This window comes from Leptodactylus fuscus, chromosome 3 (genome assembly GCF_031893055.1).
Source record: "Leptodactylus fuscus isolate aLepFus1 chromosome 3, aLepFus1.hap2, whole genome shotgun sequence".
Lineage (NCBI taxonomy): Eukaryota > Metazoa > Chordata > Amphibia > Anura > Leptodactylidae > Leptodactylus > Leptodactylus fuscus.
The window spans coordinates 104,543,775-104,565,238 of NC_134267.1; the positions used below are offsets into that span (position 1 = coordinate 104,543,775).

The 21,464-nt window shown below is 42.1% G+C and overlaps 1 protein-coding gene across 2 annotated transcripts in view; it reads left to right on the forward strand.

Annotated features, from left to right (window-relative positions):
* Window positions 1-21,464, forward strand: part of HS3ST5 (heparan sulfate-glucosamine 3-sulfotransferase 5) — a 242,889-nt gene that overhangs the window by 82,282 nt on the left and 139,143 nt on the right. Inside the window, exon 2 of one of the 2 annotated variants that reach the window (XM_075268103.1) lies at window positions 7,107-7,187. The exons of the other annotated variant lie outside the window; for it this stretch is intronic. The gene's annotated coding sequence lies outside the window, so the exon portion shown is untranslated. The remainder of the gene's footprint in view (window positions 1-7,106; window positions 7,188-21,464) is intronic. 2 annotated transcript variants of the gene reach the window in all.

Genomic DNA, 21,464 nt, shown 5'->3' on the forward strand with positions numbered 1-21,464 from the left:
TATCCCGTCTCTAGCAAGGAGTCCATCGTAGAGGTAATTCACGCCATGGTCCAAAAATCCAAATCCTTGCTCTCTGCACCACCGTCGAAGCCAGGTGTTTACCTCTAGTATTCTATTCCATCTCCTGATGCCATGACCATCAACTGGGAGGATTGATGAGAATACTACCTGCGCATCCAGTTCCTTCACTGTCTTCCCCAAATTTTCAAAGTCTTTATAGATAGTTGGTAAATCATTTTTAAATCATCAGTAGGAATGGGTAGTCGTCCTTGGAGCTGAGGAGGCTTGGTATACTATCGGCCACATCCTTGATTTTTGCTCCTGGGAGGCAGCATACTTCTCGTGCGGTTAAGTCTGGCCTGCAGACAGCTGCCTCTGTGCCTCTTAGCAGTGAGTCACCCATAACCACTACTCTTCTTCTCTTCTTTGCAACACCATTTCTTGTTGCTCCTGATTGTTTCTGGGTGACTTTTGTTTCTTCTTTTGCTGATAGGTTATTTTTGTCATTTTCATCCGCCTGCATGAGAGTTTCATATCGGTTACTTAGCTGTGTGAGTGGTGATGGCCTTGTGATCCATTTGCATCTCTTGGTCACATGTGTCCAGTTTTCTGCCTCTGTAGGTTCTCTCAAGTATTCTTCCCTTACTGTATTCGGGGGACTTGCATCAGTCTCTGCAACTGTAGGCTCTCTAGCACTTTCATCCCCTACTGTGTTCTGGAGGCTTGCTTCAGCTTCATCAATGAAGACCTCACTTTCTTTGATGCTTCTCAATGTCACTATTCTTTCTTCCAACCTCTGCACTTTTTCTTCTAAAAGGGCCACTAGTTTACATTTCATACAGGTGAAGTTGGCTTTATGGTCCGGCAGATCTGTAAACATATAGCAAGTGTTGCAGCTCACCATGTGGGTTTTCTCCTCTTCCATGTTGCTCATTAAATTTGGATGAATGATCTTGTATATGTTTTTTTTTTTCTTTTTTTCTTTTTCTCGTCTGACGCCGTCTAACCAGCGAGACCCAGCAATTCCCAGCAATCGATAAGATTAAGGCGACTCTTCTCCTCTTCCCAGAATGCACCAGAAATATTCAGATGAGCTTCCAATCCCAGGTTTCTCTATAGCGATCTGACACTTATCCCTTGTCCTATGGATAGTGGATAAATGTCCATAAGAGAACAACCCCTTTAAATTCCCATCCTCAGCATTGCTTAGTTCAGCATAACAGAGCTCTGATAGCTGCAGAAGGCTTCATATGTTTTAATAGCAACCTTCAGGCAACAGCAGCAAACATTGCTACACAATGAGATTCCTAACACCAGCATCCAGTATAAAGGGTTAAGAATATGTCTCTTATATGATCTGATAAGGGGCATAGCTATAGGGGAGCATCATTAGCAGTTGCTATGGAACATCCTGCACCAAAGGTCCCTCTGCCACATAAAATATACAATTATTATCTACGGCACAGGGTAGGTAGGGGCCCCTTTACAAATTTCGCAATAAGGCCCAGGAGCTTCAAGTTACACATCTGATCCTGACTAATGACTCTCACTTTGGAGAATCTAACCTGTCTATGTGTTAAAAAGCCAGTCATTGAAGCAGCTGATGAAAACCCAAAAAATCAGAGGTTTGTTAAGGTATTTGGAGACTTGTGGTGATCTTCATGGAACACTTACTAGATGCAGATATACATCAGAACTGGAGCCCTGCCCATATATTTATCCTCCCCATAAATTGTCCACAAAGCTCTCTGTAGCCACATGACAACTCCTCCACTAGACCTGCTGGTCCATTCATAAATCACACTAGATTTAGTGGAAGAAATGGCCACGGAAATAGATCACAAGCAAATAGTTTAACAGCAAAGAACATGAAGCAGGCTGTTTTACCATGTAGAGACTGAGTATCCTGCCAAAATGGGCTTATTACACTGAAAGTAGGAATTATTCATAATTATCTATGTGTTGCTATATTTTATGTATTATCCAGCATGTCACTTTCATTTCAGTGTGGAATTAAAATAATGTTAGAAGTCTATATGACACCAAAAATTCCTGAAAAGCAGATTAAATCCAGATTGCTAAAAATAAAAATCACTTTATTTCATATTAATCAGAAAGGATACAATATGATTGAGATGGAAAATCACCCCACATACTGGACTATCGCCCTAAATATGCACAGCTGAAAAGTATGTAAATATATATGAGACCAATGTATAATAGTACAGTACAACACAATGTACGAAGCCAAATCCAAGTACATATCACTATAATGTTATCACATAAAATGCCATCAATAAATAAATTAATAGATTAGCCGGAGATAAGTCCAAAAGTGCATTTCTATGACTTTCTTACGGGCTTCGTTTTTTTGGAATTCACTCTGCAGCCAAAATGACATGTCATCTGTATGCTATGTTTCAATATGATTCTTGGAATACCAGAATATGATTTAACAAAAATCTAAAACTTTACAAAAAATTTTTTTCGAAAAGCCACCATATTCTGACACATATAACCTTTTTATATTTCCATTTACAGAGATGTATAGGGTGTCTTTTTTTTGGAGGGTCATGTGTAATTTTTAGTTATACCATATTGAGGAATGTCTTTTGCTTTGATAACTTTTTATTCTGATTTTTCTGCAAAAAAAACAGCTGTTTGGCACTTTTGCTTTTTTTTTTTTTTTCTCCACTACGACATTCACCATACAGGAAAAATATTTTATGTGTATGTGTTTTACAGCTGTTTTGTACTTTTCTTTGCATTCTAGAGAAAGGGGGGGGGGGGTGATTTAAACTTTTAATTCTTTTTGGTTTGTTTTTTTAAATTTTTTATTGCACTTATTAGACCTCCAAAGGAGTGTTATCACTAATGCAATGTATTTCAATGTTAATGCATTGCAATGTGTTGCAAAATACTGGCATTTGTATGACAGGCTGCATAATGCAGTCTGCCATACAAATGAATGGGAGACAAGTCTTCAGTCCACGGCAAAATGGTGATGCCCAGGTGCTGCTTAAAAATTGGGCCTTGGTCAGCTTTGACCAAGGTGCTGGGGGCCGAGGGTTAATGCTGTGTAATGCTGATTTGTATAAAGGCTCCTACAGGGAATTTTTATTACTTTGAAAGGCATCCATCTCACATATACACAGTACCTTATCTTTTCGTAAATATTTTCAGCCTCACCACATATTCTACACTGCATCAAATAATAAAACTGAAGGATTTGTTTTCCCATTCCTGTGTTAGGCATTAATATTTTCTGCATTTATGTTTAGTTCTGGAACTAGTCTTTTCCCTTTCTACATGTTCAGATGGGTATTTCTTTAGTATGTCTTGCATTTGCATAAACATATGCCTGCACCATAGGAAAGTCTGGATTTCTATACTGCTGGGATACAAATTGAAATCATTGCAATATTTTTTTAATATAAAAAGAAAAGCAGACTTCCCTGAATAAAATGAATAATAAATTGTAAATTTCCCAAGTCTAGGGATCTTTGCAATAAACATACGAGAAATACCCATCTGTGTAGTTCTTAAAGCAGAAGAGCTTCCTGACTCAACACTATTCTTTTCCCTGCTCCCGTATAAAGCCGAGAATCTTTCATGTCTATGACTTATTTCCAGCAGTAAAGCTTTCAGGAAGGTGATGCCAACTCCACTGTTGAGAGCTGTTTTGAACACATATCAAACCCTAAACCGCTGCTGCTAAGCAAGGTATTCACAACTCCAGCCAAACAGATGCTTGTGCCTTTTAGGCAATTGTAATGCTGGGATTGTTTTGAAGTCAGATTATAGCACATGAAAAGCCGTATTCTCTAATGTAATCCTGCCGCCAACATTTCAAGTATATTTGGGATTTAGTTTAAAACGGCTTTAAAAATTACATTCAAATTACATTTTATTTCCCTGAATTTACAGAAAACTCTCTTACAAGCTGAGAGATCAGACTTTGTTTAGTTCTTTTCATTCTGACGCAGCACTTTTTATGAAAGTAAAAGCTTATTTTCTATGAGAAGTATAAATGTTGAAGCTTTTCCGCAGGTTCTCACATGGCATCCAACACTTTGATAGATCTCGCCAAATACATAAACTGAAATCCCAGGAATGAATACAGGGATCAATTGTAGGTTCTGGGATTTGCAATAATATATAATTTTCCTATAAGAAAATGAGACTGAGTTACAGTATATAGTGATGATTGTAACTTGTTCGCACATTCTTAAACATATTTTTCCATCAGTAGCTTGCTTTCTTGTCTTTGGCTCAGGCTGTTTTTGACAGAGGAGCCTGTTGACTGGATCCTGCCTTGAACCAGGGTCCTCTGTGATTTTGTCTGTGTACTACATATTAGCAGACTTCACATGTAGGGATCCAGGGTAGGTGAAAACTGCTTGACCTGCTTCTATTTGTGGATGTCATCTCAGGCACCCAATTTATATATAACAATAAACTGGCTATTTGGTTTAAAGGGAGTCTATCACTGTCCCTAGCTACTTTAAACCGCTCCCATTCAGTTCGTCCCCTGGGAAGTGTGAATTGATTCTGTGTTAGTTGATTCTCAAACTGTCTAGGGGGAGGAGCTGAATTCAGGATGGGCATATTTAGTGATGATGCAGCAGATCTCAGAATTCCCCTACCCCTGTGCTCCAAGATATTCATTTGAATAAATAATAAGTTATTTTTCATGGCATCCCTGGGGCTCTGAAACACATAACAAGGGTATAAATTTTATTCTGCTAACATCATCTGCAGCATGGCTTCTTTTAACCTACCAAGCTTATTATTTGAATACATAGGGTGGCCGTGATATACGCTGTCTATCTGTATGTAGTACAGTGAGTGTACTGTGCCATATTCTACTTGTCTGGGGGGTGGTAGATGGGGCCGCACCCTGATTCAAGAGCCTGCATTGGTTCAGAGGCCCTTTGGGGAATCACCTGTTCTGCTGTAGGCTAGTCCAAGCCTGGGAAAATATCAAAGTCTTGATTTTACAAGTAGTTCTTGACCTTGTTCCTCATCCTCTAGCATGTGTTGCTATCAGCAGTAGCATGTGCTATTCAGTTACTTTTTTTTTTCCTTATAAACATACTGCATCTGACTTTACCAGTCGGTATATTTATATGATACAGATCTTATTGTTTCTTAACCTGCTTTCTTATTGTGATTGCAAATTGATCATGAAACTACTCCATTTCTACATGCTTATCTCTGTACCCAGTAGACGCCAAAGAAGGCTATGTATATCATCTAGATGTATCATCTGGTATGTAATGGTGTGATATATGCCCTTGTATTCAGTGCCCTTTTAGTAGCAAAGCCAAGTTCTGGTGAAAGGGGGTTTGATCAAACTTATAATAGTCCATCTAGTTCAAGTAATTTATGTTAAACTCCTGGACCACAGCAAGGCACAATTGCTAGTTGCCAATTGCCCTCATATTAGGTGTAGAAGGTTGATAGCTTTGGCTTTTAGGCTTCTGTGACTGGGCACCAACCTATTCTGCAACATTGTATAGTCCTACCAAGACCACAATTTAATTTTTCTAACACAAATTGACGGCCAGCGAAAATCCATTGTGTATGGCCAGCTTAACTCCCTCCTAGTCCTGCAAGGCAACAATAACAACCTCTGAGCCACTATTCTTTTATATAAACTTGATCAGAAGTTATGAATCTAATAGTATATTTTAAACAGCAGTACAAAACGCGTTGTTGCGATACTGTATAGGGAACTGAAAACAGATAAATACAGCATAAATATTATGCAGTAGAAAACCTTCTACATGTCTGGCATACGTTCAAAAAAGAAGGAAAACTTGAGACCATTCTACCTGGAAATAGCAATAAGAAACCTGCGGAGAATTATGAAAATGTTTAAGTCTTTTGTGTTTGAGCTGAAAGGCCAGAAATTGACTTACACTGCGAGCTAAAGCGTTTTGCATTTGCTATGTCAGTGCTGCATTGAAGTTCAGTATTGTTCAGCAAGACGCAGAATGTCACACAGTCATGCCTTAATAGAAATACACCAGGCTTTCTCATAGGTGATACATATGTACCGTAGCACTATTAAATAAAACATCTTAACGGACATTTCCACGAGACGCTTTTTTTATACAATATCTTTCATTTTAATTGTTCAGTGTTATAAAAAGTTTTGTAGACTTGAGCACAAAGAGATGCTTTCAGTGCAAACTGGCAAGGTGAATTCTAGATATTGCAAAGTAAGGGATTTCAAAGACTTTTACGCTGAGAAGATGGTATACCATGTGTCTGGAATTGCAAAAATGACTGGAAGATGTTTTGTTCGCTCTCTCCAGTCCAGTTTAGCGATAGATTCTTAGCGCAGGTTCATCCAATTTATTTTACCGCCAATATATTAATGCTGTTCTAGACTGAAGAGTAAAGGAAGTAAGTGGAGGAAACTGTTTATCCAATTGTTTGGCCCTAAGTCATAAGATGGCGTTCCCTAATATAATGTAAATATAACAAACACTTTCAGGGTCCTCAAGTTGTGACAGACTGGTATATTGCTGTGGTACGTTTCGAAACTGAACATTATTGAGATTATATATGGCTTGCAAACAATAGGATACCAAATAGTTAAGAGTCAATGACCCGACAAGCTGACAGCTGTTTGGAAAATCGACATGGAAACACATTTTGCCAAGAATCTGGTGGAGGAAATATTAGGAGTAATGTGATCTGTAAATTCCCAGTTGTTAAAGACTGTACTTGTATAATTCAATTTCCATAGATTTCTTCAGATTGCAGGAATAGGATCCCGAAGATATTTCGCAATTAAAAACTTGTTGATCAAACCAATGTCACCAAATGATAAAGGAAATTGTATTCATTGTATAGTCAAGAGTCTACAACATGTGGAAGAGTTTACAACTACACCCATTTGAAGCTGGCTTCCTTCACTTCTGGGTGCAATGTGTCATCATCAGACATGCTTGGTACAGTTAGTGCTGAGGCTGATGAGAAGGATATCAGTCAACTAGTCGGGTTAGACCTGAGCATTAGTTAGTAGCAGCAGATAGTGAAGCCCATTGATAGAACGTAATGCCCCTAAAGCCCTTTTCTGCTCATTTGCACAGGGATAAAAGAACGAGTTCGACAAGAATGAAGCAGCAGTCCTGAATAAGAAATACTGTAAACTGTGCTGACAGCCCGACAAGGTACTGTGATTCATTTATATTTCAATTTTGTACTTATAGACTCTCTTTAAGCTAACCAGTATATGTTAATATGTTGAGTATAAAATAAAAAATCACTGGATCTAACATGTTACATTTCAGCACTGATGACCTTGTGTTCCCTGTTGGTCTTTATTTATTTTCATACATTTCTTGATGTGACATACAAATACACGTAAATAATTAAAAAAAACGCTGCACTCCAAATGTAATGCATACAACTAGAGATGAGCGAACACTAAAATGTTCGAGGTTCGAAATTCGATTCGAACAGCCGCTCAATGTTCGTGTGTTCGAATGGGTTTCGAACCCCATTATAGTCTATGGGGAACAGATACTCGTTAAGGGGGAAACCCAAATCCGTGTCTGGAGGGTCACCAAGTCCACTATGACACCCCAGGAAATGATGCCAACACCTCTGGAATGACACTGGGACAGCAGGGGAAGCATGTCTGGGGGCATCTAACACACCAAAGACCCTCTATTACCCCAACATCACAGCCTAACAACTACACACTTTACACACTCAATACCACCTCTCTGACAGTAGGAAAACACCTTGAAACATGTGTATTTGGCACTTGCAGTGAGGAGAGCTTGTCACCAGCAGTGAATTTGGCCCTTGTAGTAAGTTGAGGTTGGCACCAACATTTGTTTTGAAAATCAGGGTGGATTGAGCCTCTAACCAGCAGAGTTTGGGCAAATTCATGGTGGAGGGAGCCTCTAAACACCCCAGTTTGGGCAAATTCATGGTGGAGGGAGCCTCTAAAAAACCCAGTTTGGACCAATTCATGGTGGAGGGAGCCTCTAACCAGCCCAGTTTGGACCAATTAATGGTGGAGGGAGCCTCTAAACAGCCAAGTTTGGACCAATTCATGGTGGAGGGAGCCTCTAAAAACCCCAGTTTGGACCAATTCATGGTGGAGGGAGCCTCTAACCAGCCCAGTTTGGGCAAATTCATGGTGGAGGGAGCCTCTAACCAGCCCAGTTTGGACCAATTAATGGTGGAGGGAGCCTCTAAACAGCCAAGTTTGGACCAATTCATGGTGGAGGGAGCCTCTAAAAACCCCAGTTTGGACCAATTCATGGTGGAGGGAGCCTCTAACCAGCCCAGTTTGGGCAAATTCATGGTGGAGGGAGCCTCTAAACAGCCCAGTTTGGGCAAATTCATGGTGGAGGGAGCCTCTAACCAGCCCAGTTTGGACCAATTAATGGTGGAGGGAGCCGCTAAACAGCCCAGTTTGGACCAATTCATGGTGGAGGGAGCCTCTAAAAACCCCAGTTTGGACAAATTCATGGTGGAGGGAGCCTCTAAACAGCCCAGTTTGGGCAAATTCATGGTGGAGGGAGCCTCTAACCAGCAGAGTTGGTGGAAATCAGGGTGGAGGGAGCCTCTAACCTGCAGAGTTGGGGGAAATCAGGGTGGAGGGAGCCTAGTATTAGCAGAATTGTGCAACGCTTATGGTGGATGAGTATGAGGATGCGGAGGAATTGGAGAGGTTGAGTACAGACATGGAGTTTCATGTTGGGGTGCTTTACACAGGTGGGCACAAAAATGACGGCTCTACCCAGTGGTGGTTCATTTTTATCAAAGTGAGCCGGTCGGCACTCTCAGCTGACAGACGGGTGCGCTTGTCAGTGATGATGCCACCGGCTGCACTGAACACCCTCTCAGATAGGACGCTGGCGGCAGGACAGGACAGCACCTCCAAGGCATATAGGGCAAGTTCAAGCCACAGGTCCAACTTCGACACCCAATACGTGTAGGGCGCAGAGGGGTCGGAGAGGACAGGGCTGTGGTCGGAAAGGTATTCCCGCAACATGCGCCTATACTTCTCACGCCTGGTGACACTAGGACCCTCCGTGGCGGCACTTTGGCGAGGGGGTGCCATCAAGGTGTCCCAGACCTTAGACAGTGTGCCCCTCGTTTGTGTGGACCGGTGAGAACTTGGTTGCCTACTGGAGGAACTGCCCTCCCTGCCGCCAACGTCACATGCTGGAAACATCTCCATCATATTCTGCACCAATTGCCTGTGGCAAGCATTGATGCGATTGGCCCTCCCCTCTACCGGAATAAAAGAGGAGATGTTGTTTTTATACCGGGGGTCAAGGATAGCAAAGATCCAGTACTGGTTGTCCTCCATGATTTTGACAATACGCTTGTCGGTTGTAAAGCACCCCAACATGAACTCAGCCATGTCTGCCACAGTGTTAGTTGGCATGACTCCTCTGGCCCCACCGGAAAGTTCAATCTCCATTTCCTCCTCATCCTCCATGTCTACCCATCCGCGCTGCAACAATGGGACGATTCGAAGTTGCCCGGAAGCCTCCTGTATCACCATCACATCATCGGACAACTCTTCTTCCTCCTCCTCCTCCTCCTCCTCCTCCTCCATTAAACGCAGTGAAGCGGACAGATGTGTGGACCTACTCTCCAGCTGTGACGGATCGGATGCTATCCCTAACTCCTCTGTGTGATCTGAGTTATCCCTGATGTCAATCAGGGATTCTCTCAGAACACACAAGAGCGGGATTGTAAGGCTCACCATCGCATCCTCAGAGCTCACCCTCCTTGTGGACTCCACAAAGACCCGTAGGATGTCACAAAGGTCTTTCATCCATGGCCACTCATGGATGTGAAACTGAGGCAGCTGACTTTGTGGCACCCTAGGGTTTTGTAGCTGGTATTCCATCAAAGGTCTCTGCTGCTCAACCACTCTATTCAACATCTGAAACGTTGAGTTCCAGCGTGTGGGGACGTCGCACAAAAGCCGGTGTTGTGGCACATGCAGGCGTTGCTGGAGAGATTTTAAGCTAGCAGCGGCTACTGTCGACTTGCGAAAGTGGGCGCACATGCGCCGCACTTTCACCAGTAGCTCTGGAACATTGGGGTAGCTCTTTAGGAAACGTTGCACCACTAGGTTGAAGACGTGGGCCAGGCATGGAACATGTTGGAGTCCGGCAAGCTCCAGAGCTGCTACCAGGTTCCGGCCGTTATCACAAACGACCATGCCTGGGCCCAGGTGCAGCGGCTCAAACCATATTGCCGTCTCATCGAGGAGGGCATCCCTCACCTCGGAGGCAGTGTGCTGTCTGTCCCCCAAGCTGATCAGCTTCAGCACAGCCTGCTGACGTCTACCAACACCAGTGCTGCAACGTTTCCAACTCGTAGCTGGGGTCAATCTAACAGCGGAGGAGGAGGCGGTGGCGGAGGAGGAGGCGGTGGCGGAGGAGGAGGCGGTAGAGGAGGAGGAGGAGGGGGGTGTTCTTCTCGTGTCCCTGCCAGGAATGTTAGGCGGGGAGACGAGGTACACCGGGCCAGTTTGGGAAGCAGTCCCAGCCTCAACTACATTCACCCAGTGTGCCGTCAGTGAAATGTAGCGTCCCTGTCCGCATGCACTTGTCCACGCGTCGGTGGTCAAGTGGACCTTTGTGCAAAGCGCGGAACTAAGGGCCCGCCTGATGTTGAGTGACACGTGCTGGTGCAAGGCGGGGACGGCACACCGGGAGAAGTAGTGACGGCTAGGGACGGCATAGCGAGGTGCCGCAGTTGCCATCAGGTCCAGGAAGGCGGGAGTTTCAACAAGCCGGAACGCCAACATCTCCTGGGCCAGCAGTTTAGCGATGTTGGCGTTCAAGGCTTGCGCGTGTGGGTGGTTAGCAGTGTATTTCTGCCGCCGCTCCAATGTCTGAGAGATGGTGGGTTGTTGTAAAGAAACGCCTGATGGTGCCTTTGATGGTGCAGGAAAAGGAGATAAGACAGGACCAGGGGAGGATGAGGTAGAAGTCAACAAAGTGGCGGAGGCAGATGAAGTGGTGTCCTGGCTCGTCCTCTGGAGTGCATCGCCAGCACAGTCAGCAGTGGCAGTGGCAGAGGCAGAGGCAGTGGCAGAGGCAGTGGCAGTGGCGTGAACGGCAGGCGGCCTTTGTCCTGCCGTTGCTGCCTGCCACTGATTCCAGTGCTTGGATTCCAAATGACGGCGCATTGAAGTGGTGGACAGGTTGCTCTTCTCAGAGCCCCTAATCAATTTCGAGAGGCAAATTGTGCAGACAACACTATATCTGTCCTCGGCGCATTCCTTGAAAAAACTCCACACCTTCGAGAAACGTGCCCTCGAGGTGGGAGTTTTTCGGGGCTGGGTACGAACTGGAACATCTTGGGAGATTCCGGGTGTGGCCTGGCTTCGCCTAAGCTGCTGACCTCTGCCTCTGCCTCTAGCTACCCTTTTTGGTGCTGCACCTGCCTCAACATCCACACTACTTTCCCCGCTTGACATCCCCCCTGTCCAGGTCGGGTCAGTGTCCTCATCATCCACCACTTCCTCTTCCAACTCCTGTCTCATCTCCTCCTCCCGCACAATGCGCCGGTCAACTGGATGCCCTGACGGCAACTGCGTCACATCATCGTCGATGAGGGTGGGTTGCTGGTCATCCACCACCAAATCGAACGGAGATGGAGGAGACTCTAGTGTTTGAGCATCTGGACACAGATGCTCCTCTGTTAGGTTCGTGGAATCGTGACGTGGAGAGGCAGGTTGAGGGACAATGAAAGGAGCGGAGAACAGCTCTGGGGAGCAGGGACAGTTTGGGTTATTGTTCTGTAAAGCTTCTGAATTTTGGGAGGAAGGAAGACAAGACTGTTGGGTAATAGGAGGAGAGGAGGCAGAGTCTGACTGGCTGCTGGACAATGTGCTGTAAGCGTTCTCTGACAGCCATTGCAAGACCTGTTCCTGGTTCTCGGGCCTACTAAGGTTTGTACCCTGCAGTTTAGTTAATGTGGCAAGCAACCCTGGCACTGTGGAGTGGCGCAATGCTTGCTGCCCCACAGGAGTAGGCACGGGACGCCCTGTGGCTTCACTGCTACCTTGCTCCCCAGAACCATTCCCCCGACCTCGCCCACGGCCTCGTCCACGTCCCTTTCCGGGAGCCTTGCGCATTTTGAATTCCTAGTTAGAAATTGGCACTGTATACCAGTAGTAAAAATTGTGGGTGCACGTAACCCCAATATATTCTTTGAATTACCAGTCAGAAACTGGCACTATATGGCAGTAGCAAGAAATGAGGGTATTTGTATTCCCAATATATTCTTTGAATTCCCAGTCAGACAATGGCACTGTATACCAGTAGTAAAAATTGTGGGTGCACGTAACCCCAATATATTCTTTGAATTCCCAGTCAGAAACTGGCACTATATGGCAGTAGCAAGAAATGAGGGTATTTGTATTCCCAATATATTCTTTGAATTCCCAGTCAGACACTGGCACTATATGGCAGTAGCAAGAAATGAGGGTATTTGTATTCCCAATATATTCTTTGAATTCCCAGTCAGACAATGGCACTGTATACCAGTAGTAAAAATTGTGGGTGCACGTAACCCCAATATATTCTTTGAATTCCCAGTCAGACACTGGCACTATATGGCAGTAGCAAGAAATGAGGGTATTTGTATTCCCAATATATTCTTTGAATTCCCAGTCAGACAATGGCACTGTATACCAGTAGTAAAAATTGTGGGTGCACGTAACCACAATATATTCTTTGAATTACCAGTCAGAAACTGGCACTATATGGCAGTAGCAAGAAATGAGGGTATTTGTATTCCCAATATATTCTTTGAATTCCCAGTCAGACAATGGCACTGTATACCAGTAGTAAAAATTGTGGGTGCACGTAACCACAATATATTCTTTGAATTACCAGTCAGAAACTGGCACTATATGGCAGTAGCAAGAAATGAGGGTATTTGTATTCCCAATATATTCTTTGAATTCCCAGTCAGACAATGGCACTGTATACCAGTAGTAAAAATTGTGGGTGCACGTAACCACAATATATTCTTTGAATTACCAGTCAGAAACTGGCACTATATGGCAGTAGCAAGAAATGAGGGTATTTATAACCCCAATATATTCTTTGAATTCCCAGTCAGACAATGGCACTGTATACCAGTAGTAAAAATTGTGGGTGCACGTAACCCCAATATATTCTTTGAATTCCCAGTCAGACACTGGCACTATATGGCAGTAGCAAGAAATGAGGGTATTTGTATTCCCAATATATTCTTTGAATTCCCAGTCAGACAATGGCACTGTATACCAGTAGTAAAAATTGTGGGTGCACGTAACCCCAATATATTCTTTGAATTCCCAGTCAGACACTGGCACTATATGGCAGTAGCAAGAAATGAGGGTATTTGTATTCCCAATATATTCTTTGAATTCCCAGTCAGACAATGGCACTGTGTACCAGTAGTAAAAATTGTGGGTGCACGTAACCACAATATATTCTTTGAATTACCAGTCAGAAACTGGCACTATATGGCAGTAGCAAGAAATGAGGGTATTTATAACCCCAATATATTCTTTGAATTCCCAGTCAGACAATGGCACTGTATACCAGTAGTAAAAATTGTGGGTGCACGTAACCACAATATATTCTTTGAATTCCCAGTCAGACACTGGCACTATATGGCAGTAGCAAGAAATGAGGGTATTTGTATTCCCAATATATTCTTTGAATTCCCAGTCAGACAATGGCACTGTATACCAGTAGTAAAAATTGTGGGTGCACGTAACCCCAATATATTCTTTGAATTCCCAGTCAGACACTGGCACTATATGGCAGTAGCAAGAAATGAGGGTATTTGTATTCCCAATATATTCTTTGAATTCCCAGTCAGACAATGGCACTGTATACCAGTAGTAAAAATTGTGGGTGCACGTAACCCCAATATATTCTTTGAATTACCAGTCAGAAACTGGCACTATATGGCAGTAGCAAGAAATGAGGGTATTTGTATTCCCAATATATTCTTTGAATTCCCAGTCAGACAATGGCACTGTATACCAGTAGTAAAAATTGTGGGTGCACGTAACCCCAATATATTCTTTGAATTACCAGTCAGAAACTGGCACTATATGGCAGTAGCAAGAAATGAGGGTATTTGTATTCCCAATATATTCTTTGAATTCCCAGTCAGACAATGGCACTGTATACCAGTAGTAAAAATTGTGGGTGCACGTAACCCCAATATATTCTTTGAATTCCCAGTCAGAAACTGGCACTATATGGCAGTAGCAAGAAATGAGGGTATTTGTATTCCCAATATATTCTTTGAATTCCCAGTCAGACAATGGCACTGTATACCAGTAGTAAAAATTGTGGGTGCACGTAACCCCAATATATTCTTTGAATTCCCAGTCAGACACTGGCACTATATGGCAGTAGCAAGAAATGAGGGTATTTGTATTCCCAATATATTCTTTGAATTCCCAGTCAGACAATGGCACTGTATACCAGTAGTAAAAATTGTGGGTGCACGTAACCCCAATATATTCTTTGAATTACCAGTCAGAAACTGGCACTATATGGCAGTAGCAAGAAATGAGGGTATTTATAACCCCAATATATTCTTTGAATTCCCAGTCAGACAATGGCACTGTATACCAGTAGTAAAAATTGTGGGTGCACGTAACCCCAATATATTCTTTGAATTACCAGTCAGAAACTGGCACTATATGGCAGTAGCAAGAAATGAGGGTATTTGTATTCCCAATATATTCTTTGAATTCCCAGTCAGACAATGGCACTGTATACCAGTAGTAAAAATTGTGGGTGCACGTAACCCCAATATATTCTTTGAATTACCAGTCAGAAACTGGCACTATATGGCAGTAGCAAGAAATGAGGGTATTTATAACCCCAATATATTCTTTGAATTCCCAGTCAGACAATGGCACTGTATACCAGTAGTAAAAATTGTGGGTGTATATAGCCCCAATTCTATTGCTAGGGGACTTGCAGGGTATTTCTGGGGTGAAGGTGGGGGGGCACACCGTTGGAACGGGTATCGGGGTATATATCGGGTATACGGGAATACACTGACAGTGTATTCCATTCAGGATCCTGGGAAAGCTGGGTTGCGGCGATTGAGCCCGTCAGTGCCACGTTACACTGACAAGCTTCTCCCTGGAATTTAGCTCTTACAAGAGCTGTTGTGGTTGTCTTCTCCTTCCTATCCTAGCCTGTCCCTGCCTACCCAGAATCTAACCCCTAGCTAACTGGACGGAAACCTCCGTCCCCGGTGAATTGCAAGCTCAGAATGACGCGAACCTGGGCGGCGCTGTTCTTTTAAATTAGAGGTCACATGTTTTCGGCAGCCAATGGGTTTTGCCTACTTTTCTCAACGTCACCGGTGTCGTAGTTCCTGTCCCACCTACCCTGCGCTGTTATTGGAGCAAAAAAGGCGCCAGGGAAGGTGGGAGGGGAATCGAGTAATGGCGCACTTTACCACGCGGTGTTCGATTCGATTCGAACATGCCGAACAGCCTAATATCCGATCGAACATGAGTTCGATAGAACACTGTTCGCTCATCTCTACATACAACCACTAGACAGCTGCAACCATTTACTAGTCTTAGCGTTTTCATGCATACCTGCTAAATCATTGACAAAGTCAGTGAATGTCTACAGCAGTCACATGGATATTGGAGATGAGTGAACCCAAATATTCCAAATTTGTCAGGTTTTTTTTTTTGTCTCAAACTATATAAAATGCTTGCCGCAACATATCGGAGCAAGAGATAAAAAGATATGTGTATATGTGTATGAATGACTTACTTGTGACTTTCTATCTCCACCTGATGACAGCTGACAGCCCTTCAGCCAATAGACAATGGTAAGTGGCAATGGTAGACAATGGTATATTACTGATAGAAATCAATAGTTAGGAGTGAGAGCATAGCTGTGCTGCTGTTTGAGCTTGAGTCTGTGGCATTCATGCTCTGATACAGAATTACACATAAACACAAACAGAACAGTGAACTCTGTCATTGCCAATAATCTAATTTTGTCTAAGACTGTTGTGTAGTGCTGAAGGAACACAGTATACACAGTCTTTAAACATACTTTTTACTGCCAAAACAACTAACTGCCTGTTAGCGAAAAATCCTTTGTTGGCTAACGCCCCACAAAGTGAAAAAGTACAGCAGGAAAAACCACGTCAACACCACAGTGGAGCTTTTCCTGCAGTGCAGTATTCCTTTGAAGACTTTCTGGTTCTGTTAGGGTGCCTTCACATGGAGTTACGCTCCATGCTTTTTGTCCATTTTACACGTGTAAAAATACACATGTAAAATGTAGTTAGTTGGGCCACACGGTGGCTCAGTGGTTAGCACTGTAGCCTTGCAGCGCTGGAGTCCTGGTGATCAAATCCCACCAACGGCAAAAAAACATCTGCAAGAAGTTTGTATGTTTTCCCCGTGTATGCATGGATTTCCATCCCATATTCAAAAAAAGACATAGTGTTAGGGAAAAATATACATTGTGAGCTCTACGTGGGGCTCACAATCTACATAAAAAAAAAAAAAAATGTAGTTAGTTGAGTTCAATGGCTTTTTTTTTGCGCGCGTCTTTTTGCGTGCCCACAGAGATGCGCGTTATACGGAAAAAAAATTGAACTCAATGGCTTACTACATTTTACACGTGTATTTTTACACGTGTAAAATGTAGCAAAACGCGTGGAGCGGTACTCCGTGTGAAGGCACCCTTATACCTATATGGAAAATGTCATAGTTTCCCTAGATATAATTGACATGCTGCAATTTACTAAAAAGCAGTGTTTTTGATATTGCAGTATTTTCATTGCATATTTTTTTTCTGCAATGTGTGAATGGGATTAGCCAGAATCCTATCCACTTTGCAGGTACTGTAAGATGCCACGTTTTTTTCTGGGGCATTTTAGCCATGGCCAAATTCCTGAATTAACGTTATGAGGGGCAACGGCCGTTAAGGGCTTTTTTGGGCAACAGCTGCATTTTTTTTCTTTAACCCCTTTCCCGGATAATTTTGAATAATGTTTCAAGTATCTCATAGCCACAAATTTGTACACATAATCTGTTGGTTAGAGAGGTCAGAGGTTACAAAGAGTGTCCCTTGTTTTGGACAAGATAAACCACATTACACAGCATTGAGCACAGTGTAATTCCTAATTTCCCCTGTGGTGGTGCTTCAGGGAAATTGATGTGTTCTGTTTGGTTTCCATATAGGATACAGTTTGATCACTGGTGGTCCCAGCAGTAGGACACTTTGTGATCATCTATATACCTCCAATAAGGTCATCACAAAATTCCAGAGTTCTCCCTTTATCAACAGCACATAACATTACATTGCAAACAATGCAAATTATGGTACTAAGTGTGAGTTCAGTGATCTAATTTTACTCTATAACATATCTGAAAGAGTTGGTTTGCTCTATAAATACCCTTTGAAGCACTGAAACATGGAGAAATCAATCTTAGCCAGATTAATAATTCATTGTTCCTCTTTTTCTGTTACAAGCCTGTAGTGATGGTCAGTGTTCTAGAACTTTGAGCTTTTCTACTGTAACAATAATAAAGTCTGTTTGATTTTGTCTATGTATAACTGAACAAAAAGGGCAAATAATATAAAGGCCAGATATGTGTCAAGAATGGATTTAGATTTATGTATCAAGGGTAGCAATAATGCTAGGATGTTATGATGTGTTTCTTGTTGGATATAACTTATGACTTACTACATAAGAAATGTGCCATAATGTGTCTGCACACTAAGATAAGATTAAGCAAATACATCCTCCATGGTACAAAAAGTGGAATTCACTTTAGAAAATGCATGATTTTCCTGAAACTTAGTAGTGTGATCTAGGAATAATGCCAAGCCAGAATATCTCCTCCAAAAGGACGAGCCACCTGCTGACAGCTGTTTTGAGGCTATGTGTTAGGGTACTGGCTGAGTGGGTGGGTCAGTCCTTAAGTCATTTTATTTACTTTTACATAAGCAAGAGGAGTGCAAGTAAAAAAAAAAAAAAATCTCATTGACTTGTATAGAAAAAAACACAAATACAGCACCGAGCTGTACATAGTGAGGTACCGTTAGGTAGAGTTAAACAATTAAAACTTCGGTAGAATTCTCACCGTTGTCATTTGTAAAGAATTCACAACTACTGAAACAGCAATGGAACCGCTTAACAGGGGGTTCCTCCCTGGGTAATGTTCAGTTGCAGGATCTGTGCCACCGGAGGTGTCGAAGAATGAACCAAGAAGGACCAGAAGAATAATTTCCAAGATCACGGCGTTTCACCCATCAACGTAATCAATTAATTCTTCTTTATTAATGTCAAGGATTTCACAACGCGTTTTGCCGTTAATAACCCCTTTATCAAGTGCTAAGACAAGAGTAGCGCTACTGGCAGTACATCTTCCACTCCTATAAATAGATAAAAGCAGGGGTAGCAATGCCTAGACTTGGTTCCTGGGCATGGCTAATTCCCCTACAGACATTGGTGAAGATGTACTGCCAGTAACGATACTCTTGTCTTAGCACTTGATATAAGGGTTATAAACCCCGAAATGCGTTATGAAATCCTTGACATTAATAAAGAAGAATTAATTGATTACGTTGTTGGGTGAAGCGTAGTGATCTTGGAAATTATCCGTCTGGTCCTTCTTGGTTCATTGACTTGTATAGAACAGTATTCTGTGTGTACTATGTAATGTGCTGTAGTTAGTGTGCAAGGAAAGGAACTGTCCACCATCTATTACCGATCATTATGTGCTGTCATCCTCCGACTTTATATTTGAAGTGTTACTTTTATTATAAGACTGCTCTGTCATGTGATGACTGCTGAAAGTGATTTCTACAAACCTGGGGTGTCAGCCTATCTTAAATCTCAATTACCAAAGTGAAAAATCCAATATATTCCAAGTTTTTATTAAGAAAAAAAAAAAAAAAGCACCTTAAATGTTATCAAACCCAAATAACATAAAAACTTTATTTAAAGGGGTTGTCTGGGGAATATTGTTTTAATTACCTGGACATGGGGATGATAATGATGAGCCAAGTCGTTCCAGAGATGTCATGACACCAGGATCATGTGATCTAAGGCAGTGTTGCCCCCAGGCCACTATGTCCCACTGATTGCTCCACCCCCTTCTCCCTCTTTCTCATACGTAATTACCTGTACTATGGGGGCTGGCTTTACTATAGGGTAAGCTATAGTAGGTAATTTACCTGTGAAATCAGTTAAGAATGGGGCGGAGCAAACTGTGGGACAGAGTGACTGAGGGGACCAAACACTACCTCAGATCACATGTCCCTGGGTGGTGACATCGTTAGAACCACTGGATCCATTTAATCCACTGGATTAAGATAATACACCCCTGCCAGCCCTTTCAATGGTGTATTCACATGGCTGTATTCCATCCAAGACATGCGATCTATGTGTAAACTGTATTCTCCAGACTGACTAGGGCTGTCTGACTGAAACTCATTGCATCATGATGATTTATGATGTACATAGCTCCTAAATGAGCCGGCACTACTATACCAGACATACAGCTTTATGATGCAGTGAGCTCCAGTCACATGTCCAAGTCAGTCTGGGAAACACTGTCAACACATGACCCTATTTCTCAGACAGAACATGATCATGTGAATACTACCTAAGGGGTTTTCTGAGGATACATCCCCTTAAATCTAACTGGAATGATATGTTTGCAAGCATTCTATGTTTGTCCTGCAGATTAGAAGTCTTTCACATGTATTGCTAATTACATCCTTAAATATAAAATAATTCATTGTGAAATAATTACTGATACTTTAAAGAATGTAGAATTCCTCTGGGATTGTGTTGATGTTTTGTCAGTAATGGTAAAAAATTGCTTAACCAGCAGTGTACCACTAAGATTATGCTGATAAACAGAATAATTAGAATTTCCCATGACTATATAATAATAGATTTCAGCAATTTCACCTACAGTATTAGAAACTGGTAGACTTGTAATTAGCTGCTCGGAAAGCAGAACCGTGATGTTTAGGCTGACTCAGAAGTCTGGCATCACAATCACAATTTGGATCATTTGTTCTTTGTGCTTTGTTCATCGAGCTGTATATATAGTACACAACATATAGCAGACTTGCAAAGTATCAACTCTGTAACACACACTGAAAAAAATATATTGATGTCGTAAATTCTCTTAAAGTGAAGGATACAATTTGCATCTGTCAACTGACCTGTTAGAATATTGGGAAAATGGAATTATACACAGAGTATTCCAGTTAATATAACCAAATTGCTGTATGGCAGTGACACTAATAGGACAACACCAAGGGTGCATTCACATAGTGAGGTTGTAGCCTCTTAGTTAACTTTTTTTTTTTCACACAGCGAAAACTGTATCTCTAAAAAAAGCATGTGGTTGTTCTCAATTGTGTCATGTTTTTGCGGAATATGCAGGTGATTCTGCTTTCCAAACTCTACAAGAATTCCAAAAACAGCCAAGTTAACATGCACAACTACGGTACTTGGAACTCTAATAGGAGATCATGGAGAGGGTAGTTACCACTTCATTCATGAGGCCACAGTGGCCACTATGACCACTGTGTATCCATAAATGTCTGGGATGGGAAAGCTTCTTTCGGCTAAAGCCCCACGTTGTGGTAATGCAGTTGATTTTGTTGCAGTTTTTTGACCCAAAGCCAGGAGTGGATTAAGCAACAGGTAGAAATATAGGAGCTTCCCATATATTTCCATCCCTTTTGTACCACTCTTGACTTTGGTTCCAAAAAAGCAATAAAATCTGCAACAAAAAAAAAGCTGAGTTTCCGCAACGTAGGGCCTCAGCAACGTTTTCAGTTCCAGATTTTTTTGCCGTTTTTCAGCCAGGCCGAGCGGTAGCTACAAATAGAATGGAAAATACAAAGGCAGTTCTTATACTTCACCTGTCTGCTCAATCACTCCTGGCTTGGCTCAATAAAATTACAGTAAAATCTGCAACAAAAAAAGCTGCCTTTCCACAACGTGGGGCCTTAACGTGGGCTTCGTCATTACTGTAGCAAAATAATTACTAGCAATATCCAAAAAGCTACAAACAAGTTAATAGTAGAACGAAATTGCTCCTCTTATTGTACCCATAACACTCAAGGGTTTAACCAGCCTGTTGACAATGGTTAAGCTATACATATTTTTCTATCATTAAAAAGGATCTATCACCATATACAAAATGTGAAATGCCACATTTCATTTAATTTTTGCTTTGTCCCTGAAAAATTTGCTGTTTTTTTTTTTAAATTTTTTTAAATCTATCTACCTATTCAAACAATACGGTCACTATAAGATAACATGTGATCTAGTTCTGATTCTCCAAGTGGGTGGTAACATTTTATTTTCTCCAAGAAATACAAAAGGTTTGCATCCACTTGGAGAATCAGAGCTAGTTTACA